Source organism: Gossypium arboreum, chromosome 13 (assembly GCF_025698485.1).
Source record: "Gossypium arboreum isolate Shixiya-1 chromosome 13, ASM2569848v2, whole genome shotgun sequence".
Classification (NCBI taxonomy): domain Eukaryota; kingdom Viridiplantae; phylum Streptophyta; class Magnoliopsida; order Malvales; family Malvaceae; genus Gossypium; species Gossypium arboreum.
This window is the reverse complement of record NC_069082.1, coordinates 35785484-35794384: the sequence shown is the minus strand read 5'-3', so window position 1 is coordinate 35794384 and position 8901 is coordinate 35785484.

Genomic DNA, 8901 nt, shown 5'->3' with positions numbered 1-8901 from the left:
GAAAAAGCGAACAAAGCTAGGCACGGCCGTGCGACATGGCTGTGTTCGATACACGTCCAAGACACACGGGAGTGGGATAGTAGCCGGGTACGACCTAAATTGCAAAATTCAAAAAACGCTGGCTCACCCTCAAAGTACAAGGGCGTGGCCCTAGGCTATGTGAACCTCCCCTATATAAGCAAACCACTGTTCATCTTCTTCCCCTTTTCAAAACCCTAGCCAAAATCTACCCTTCCCCATTCCCTAATCCCTATTCTGGCCACCATTCCCAAGATTCTCACGTCCCCAACCCCCAACCACCCTCAAATCTACTCCCCTCACATTAATCCCCACTTTCCCCTCTCTATACCCTTTATTTTTCCTTCACATAACTATATCCCCGCGTCACACGCCCGTGCTCGCTACCAACACGCCCGTGCACCGCCCTACAGTAGCCTTTGGTTCACTTTCTGAAACTTATTTTTCCAATTTGTGTTGCTACATTAGTATTCTACATGCTTTACATAGATATTGTTACTTACAAATATGTAGATATTGTTACTTACAAATATGTTTTAGACAAGTTAGGAATTTACTTTCGAATTTTCTATAATTTAATTGTTTTAGCTACTAAATAGCATATACCAGTTTTAGGCCTCTTGTTTAACTACTGATGTATCTTGGATTCTGTCAAGGCTCATGTATTTTCAGGAACATTATGTCGTCATCGAGAGGTAAGTAGGCCGCGGTCTCATCCTTAAAGAGACGTAGGGGACCGGGTTCCTCCTCAGTACGTGCTACAGCCAAAGTTTGGCACTCGTTCCTTGAATTTCTGCAAGCTTCGCAGGAGAAGCTATTTCAGATACTACGTGCATGACCCCTCACTACAGGTCACTGCATTGACTGGGCTACCGTCGAGCAAGTTCAGCTAGCTGATGCCATCTGCGACCTCCTGTCCATAGACCCATGGGAATGGTTCTTCGCTATTACTGAGCCCACTTATTTAGAGCTAACTTTAGAATTATGCTCTACTTTTCATTTACAGGTGGTGATGACGAACAATGATGACCCAGGCACCATTCACTTTCGATTAGGCAGTCTAGTTCGCATGATGAGTGTCCCAGAGTTTGGAGTCACTCTGGGACTTTACACCGATGAGTTTATGGAGGAGGAAGACATGAATGCACTACCACAAAATATCCACATTTTTTCCTCCTTGTCCTAGAAAGCTTTGGCACCACTCTTTTCCACCTACGACCCCAGCCGCTCGAAAGCCTCAGCTCTCGTTCCTTCCCTATGCTATCTCCATGCCATATTGGCACACACATTAATCAGGAGGAGAGAGAGCACCGGTATCGTCAACACCCACGACGGCTACTATTTATGGTGCATGGTGTGACAGCCCTAAAGTGACCCTAGTCGAAAAGCGGTTTCCGGACCGCTAAACCGAGTCACCGAATTATTTGAATACAATATTTATTGTCTAAAATATGTGATTATGAATGTGTGAAAGTTTTAAGTTTTGATTTAGTAAATTTCATGTGAATTTAGTCAATAGGACTTGTGTGACACTTTTGAAATGTGATAGGCTAATCTATAAGGATCTAATAGTGCTTGTAATCAAAAGGGAGGACTTGTATGTCAATTTCCCCTTTTAATTGCTAGTGGCCGCCATGACAAAGGATTATGGGCAAAACATGTCATAGACATGTTATGTTGGTGCATCATGGGAGGAAAAAAATAAATTAATGAGTATGGGTAATAAAGAAATGGAAAAGAAAAAAAAGAAAGAATGTGTGAGTGTTACCCCCATTGTCGTGAGTTGAAGAAAAGAAAAAAATTTTGTTCATCCTTTTTCATTTCTTTGGGCCGAAAATTCTAAGGAAGAAGGAAGGAGTTCTTGCTTCATGTTTGGTTTGGAAGAGGATTAGGAGGAGGTTTGGCCATACTTGTATCTAGATTAAGGTATGTTTGAGGTTGTGCCATGAGATTCATGCATGTTTTTAGTTGCTAGCTTGAGTTCTAATTAGCCCATGGTTCAAAACTTTGCTATGTCATGGGGATGATATTCGGCCAAGGTGGATTTTGTGTTAATGCCATTGCATGCTAAATATGAAGCTTGTTAATGATACATGTGATGGTGGATTGATGACTCTTGGATTTTCTTTTTAGCATTTTTGAGTGAGACATTAAGTTCTTTGTTTAACCATGACCAAAATTGAAATGGTATGGTGTTGTGATGTATTCGGCCATGGTATATCCATAAGCATGATTTATGCTTATTGCATGATAGGTAAGATTTGTGTTTTGGATATATGTTTATATTTGGTTATAATCAACTTGTGATTAGGCTCTTGCATATATATATATATATATGTTTGCACATGATGTATTGGTATGACATATATACTATCTCAAGGTATATATTTACATATGATGATGTTTCGGTTATGAAGTAAATGATTGATGCGTATTGAGTTACAATATGGAATGCGTTAGTTAGAAAAATGTATGCCATTTATGTGTGGTATTAAGTGTATAATTGGCCTCAACATGGACATGCATATTCGGCCACATGAGGTGGATTGGTGTGCATGCATTCGGTTAGAGGCAAGCATATTGATGCCTATTCTTGGCTTAGATAATCGGCTAAAAGAGAGTGTGGACTATTGTGTTGAGTTAGATTCATGATTTTGTACATATGTGACTTTAATGTCTAATGAATATATATGGGCTAAGTACCTTGAGTTCCTCTTTTTGATACTCAAATGATTAAATCAATTTAATTGTCAATTTAAGCTCAAGAGCAAAGGGGAACTAAATCCGATAAAGGGAAGGAAAAAGTGGTCATATAGCCATCGAAATCGTTCGACAACATCCGAGGTAAGTTTTCGAGTAATGGAACTTAAATTATGATTCGATTGAATTATGTCTTAAGTAAATCAAAATCATGCTCTTTGTATGTGGCTATTGAGCCGAAATTGTAAATATGATAAGTGTCTTGTGTTGAGCTTTGGTAATGAAAATGAAATATGGATGTGTCATGATTTATTGATATATGTGTGCATGGTTCTTGAATGATATCCGGCTAAGTCCCAAGGCTCTGCTAAGTTACTAAATCCGGACTAAGATCCAAGGCATTTGTGCGAGTTACTAAATCCGGACTAAGATCCGAAGGCATTTGTGCAAGTTACTAAATCCGGATAAGTCCAAAGGCATTTGTGCGAGCTACTATAACGGGCTATGTCCCAAGGTATTTGAACGAGTAGCTATATCCGGTTAAACTCGAAGGTACGTGATTCGGGAATGAATGAACTTGCTGTAAAAATTTCAGTTAATACGCTGTGAAATCCCAACAATGAGGTATGTTTCAGTATGTGCTTTGAATTAGTTGAGCCCTTACAAATAAGTATTCGCCGGTTGATAAACGAGCTACCGCCTTCGGCTAAGTTGATCTTTTGTGTATGAACATAAGGGTTGGTAATGTGAAGTAAGTATGATATTGAGAATTTGTGCATATGAAATTATCCGTTTAGCTATATGAATGCCATGCTTTTGTTGTGCTGAATCCTTGCTCAAAACTTACTAAGCATAAATTGCTTACTCCGTTTCTTTGTTTCTCTGTTTTATAGATTTTGGCTCGTCACTATCGGACTCGGGATATTTGGAAGTCGAAGTCTCCCACACTATCAAAGCCCCTTTTGGTACAATTTTGGTTGAACTTTGAAATGGCATGTATAGGACTACCCTTTTGTTGTTGGTCATGTACCCATGGATTTTGTGTAAATTTGGATAGCCATGCGAAAATGGCTTATATACGTTTTAGCATAGTACTATAATCATTTTGTATGTTGATCATTAGGAGGTATGGAAATGTTTGGAAACGATTAGCCATTGGAATGGTTAATCATGATCATACTTTGTGCTATGTATGCAAAAAGGGCTAATTGAATCATGGAAATAATGAAATAGGTAAAGTCTACCTCAAAAGCAGATGCTGACAGCAGCAGTGATGTGGATGTGAAAAATCACTAAAAATAGTAGGAATGGAATTAAATAGTGAATAAATTATTTAAATGAACCTTGATGAATCTAATTTCATATGGAAGAAACGAAACGGTCATATGAGTTGTATGTTAAGAGATATTTAGGTTTTCGTGAAACAGGGCGAGAACGGTTTCTGGATTCCCTGTTCCGACTTTGGGAATTCATTATAAATTAACCAGAGATAATTAGGAGTCATGCCATATATGTATAGATTCCTCTTTGAGTCTAGTTTCTATAGAAACAAACGGCATCAGTATTGAAGCCCTGTACAGGGAGATATCTAAGTCGTAATGCGCGAAGGTCAGTGTAGTCGATCCCTGTAACATGGGAGACTTTAACTAATAAACTGTACTAATTGGCCAGACAAAAAATTCTAGAAAAAAATTTTTAGATGCATATATGAGTCTAATTTTAGGGAAAAATTATGAAACTGATTTTCGAGTTTTGGAACTCAAGATATGATTTTTAAAGTGATAGTGACGCAGTTAGCCAACTGCCTGGAAAATTTTTAAAATGGACTGTGAAAATGAATGGTTTAAGCCGTTAACCCCTAGTGTCCGACTCCGGCAGCGGTCTCGGGTACGGGGTGTTACACATGGCGAATGCACACGTGACTAACTTGGCATACTTCATTGCTTTCGCCATTCGCCATCAGACCGAGCGGCATAGGAAGGGAGTGATCTCCATCGGCCCCTACATGACAAGCCTTGCCAGACACTTAGGGCTCCTCAGCACCATGGCCCAGTCATCAGCGCTTACACTGATAGGTCAAATGTCCCCACAGGGCATCACGACTATGTTACACATGAGGATGATCGAGCGCCGACGTGGGACCGATCCTCCTCAGTACCGTCTCTCTCATGCCATCGACGAGGAGGATCTTGAGGACATTCCTGATGATGTTCCCCCACAGCATGAGGAGCCTTCCATCGCGCCACCTAGGGAACAACCAGTTCATGCGGCTGCTTCATTGGCACACCTTTCTGACTGAGTAGCTCACTTGGAGCAGTATTGCACTACACAGTTCGAGATGATTCACGAGCGAGATCGGTGACGTGATAGACAGATGGACGACATGCAGGCCATGATGCAGTAGCTGTGCTAGCACTTTCACATCGTCACTCCAGCGCCACCACCTGAGGGCTCCACTGACGAGGATCATTGAATCCTCCTATATTTTTATTCTTATTTTCTTTTTTCTTTTTTTTTTCTTTTTATTACTATTTTCATTTCAATTTTATTATTTCATTTTGAAAGACATATCTATATTATTAAATTTTATTTTATTATTTTTTTATTTTCTGGTATTTCTAACAAGTAATCCCACTACGCTCTCTTCCACACCAACTCTTAACAAGTTCTTCATGATTCTACAGACTTCCAAGCAAAGCTGCTAGGAATATTTTACGAAATGAGGAAACAAATGGGAAATAATACCTCATGAGTGACATGTTCAACTCCCCAATTTCTTCATCTAGCCAAGAACAATGGCAGCTACTACTTTCCCCAAACACTCTAGCATCAGAATCAAGCTCCACATCCATATAACAGGGAGTTTCACCTCCTTTCCTCTTATGATTTTCTTTATTTTGAATAATCTATATTTGTACATTGAGGGCAATGTACATCTTAAGTGTGGAAGGGTCATTATTCTCCAATCCCTGAATTTGGTCTTGTGCTTAAGTGATTTTCTCCAATCCTTGAAATCTGAAGTATACAGGAATGACCTCAAAAACCCAAATTTCTGGTGATATTTTTGAGCCTTTTGAGCATATAGCTTTCTTTCTTGCTCACTTCTTTTGTGGTTTGTGTGTGTCCACATTGAACTGTTATTCTAGAACTTGCTTCGATTATACATGTCGAGATTACACGTATGATTTGATATACATGTCGAGATTACACGTATGATTCGCTCAGTTGATAAACGAGCTATCGGCCTTCGGCTAAGTTGATCTTTTGTGTATGAACATAAGGGTTGGTAATGTGAAGTAAGTATGATATTGAGAATTTGTGCATATGAAATTATCCGTTTAGCTATATGAATGCCATGTTTTGTTGTGCTGGAATCCCTTGCTCAAAACTTACTAAGCATAAATTGCTTACTCCGTTTCTTTGTTTCTCTGTTTTATAGATTTTGGCTCGTCAGCTATTGGACTCGGGATATTTGGAAGTCGAAGTCTCCCACACTATCAAAGCCCCCTTTTGGTACAATTTTGGTTGAACTTTGAAATGGCATGTATAGGACTACCCTTTTTGTTGTTGGTCATGTACCCATGGATTTTGTGTAAATTTGGATAGCCATGCGAAAATGGCTTATATACGTTTTAGCATAGTACTATAATCGTTTTGTATGTTGATCATTAAGAGGTATGGAAATGTTTGGAAATGATTATCCATTGGAATGGTTAATCATGATCATACTTTGTGCTATGTATGCAAAAAGGGCTAATTGAATCATGGAAATAATGAAATAGGTAAAGTCTACCTCAAAAGCAGATGCTGACAGCAGCAGTGATGTGGATGTGAAAAATCACTAAAAATAGTAGAAATGGAATTAAATAGTGAATAAATTATATAAATGAACCTTGATGAATCTAATTTCATATGGAAGAAACGAAATGGTCATATGAGTTGTATGTTAAGAGATATTTAGGTTTTTGTGAAACAGGGCCAGAACAGTTTCTGGATTCCCTGTTCCGACTTTGGAAATTCATTATAAATTAACCAGAGATAATTAGGAGTCATGCCATATATTTATAGATTCCTATTTGAGTCTAGTTTCTATAGAAACAAACGGTATCAGTATTGAAGCCCTGTACAGGGAGTTATCCAAGTTGTAATGCGCGAAGGTCAATATAGTCGATCCCTGTAACATGGGAGACTTTAACTAATAAACTGTACTAATTGGCCCAACCAAAAATTCTAGAAAAAAATTTGTAGATGCATATATGAGTCTAGTTTCAGGGAAAAATTACAAAACTGATTTTCGAGTTTTGGAACTCAAGATATGATTTTTAAAATGACAGTGACGCAGTTAGCCAACTGCCTGGAAAATTTTTAAAATGGACTGTGAAAATGAATGGTTTAAGCCGTTAACCCCTCGTGTCCGACTCCGGCAGCGGTGTCGGGTACGGGGTGTTACAATTTTATTGGTATCAGAGCCACGGTTTAGTCGATTCTAGGACTACCGTAATGCGTTGGGTCTAGCTATACATGCCATTTTATGTGATTATTTGATAGTGTGGTGATTTCTGACATTTGCAAATGTGTTTATTTATAGTAATGGATCCCGATCCCGACCGAGCGGTAGCTGATGATCTTGAGAGTGTAGCGCCTGCTCCCGCACAAGGGACAGCGCCGGCGGACTCTCAACCTAATGCTGGTAATCCGAATGATGAAGCTAGACAAGCTTTCTATAGCGTGATGAATGATTGGTTCAACCAATACATTCGAACTAGGCTGTTCCACAACCTCCATTCCCAACAAACACAACCCCCGCACCTACAATGCCTCCGGTAACTGACCAAATAAGGTCAAATAAGCCCCTAGTTGATAGAATCCGAAAACACGGGGCTACTGAATTTAAGGCTACGGATAGTGATGATGCCGAGCAAGCTGAATTTTGGTTGGACAACACTATTCGGGTACTCGATGAGCTATCTTGCACACCCGATGAGTGCCTAAAGTGTACATCTCCTTGCTACGTGATTACGCCTACTATTGGTGGAATACGTTGACTTCACAGTGCCAGAGAGCAAGTAACTTGGGAGTTTTTCCAAACCGAGTTTGGAAAAAGTATATCATCGAGATTCATTGACCAAAATGGAAGGAATTTCTTGAACTCAAACAAGGTTCCATGTCGGTTCACCGACTATGAACGAAAATTTGTGAAGCTTAGCCAGTGCTGCGAGAATGCATTTCTTCAGAAGCTGTGATGTGTAAACATTTCGAGGATGGACTAAATGATGATATAAAGCTGTATGTTGGCATCTTTGAAATCCGAGAATTTGTGGTACTTGTTGAGCGAGCTTGTAAAGCCGAGGAGCTAAGTATGGAGAAAAGAAAAGCTGATATGGGAGCAAAGGAGTTTCGTAAGAGGTTTTCGGGGAAGCCCTTCCCACAGTCATCAAAGAAATTTAGAGATGACTTAGGCCGGTCTAGGGACACTTCGGGTTTCTCTAGACGAGATCGCGATCGACCCCCTGTGAGCACACGAGTCACTTTGGTCGCCAGTGTTGGAAATGATCGTCGGGACAGAACGGAATGTCGATATTGCGGTAAATGGCACTCGGGAGTTGTAGATTCCATGACCGCTCCTGTTACAAGTGCGGGTCAGCCGACCACTTTATCAAAGATTGCCCGAGACTGTCTGAACAGAACGAAAATCAGAGTGGGAAACCTGGTGTTACCACTGCTCGGGGTAGACCATCTAGGAATACGGGCAATGCTAGTGGCGGTCAGAGAGGATCTAGAGATGCTACGACCAGATCCGAGGCTCGCGCTCCTGCTAGGGCTTATGCCATACGCGCACGCGAGGATGCTTCCTCGCCAGATGTTATTACCGGTACTTTCACTCTCTTTGATACTAATGTGATTGCTTTGATTGACCCTGGTTCCACTCATTCTTATATATGCGAAACCTTAGCATCCAGTAAGACTTTACCTATTGAGTCTACTGAGTTCGTAATTCGGGTGTCAAATCCCTTGGGTCGTTACGTGCTTGTTGACAAAGTGTGTAAGAAATGCCCCCTAGTAATTCGAGGTTCTGCTTTTCCTACAGACTTGATGCTTTTGCCGTTCGATGAATTTGATGTTATTCTTGGTTTGGATTGGTTGACCATGCACGATGCGATTATGAATTGCAAAAGCAAGACT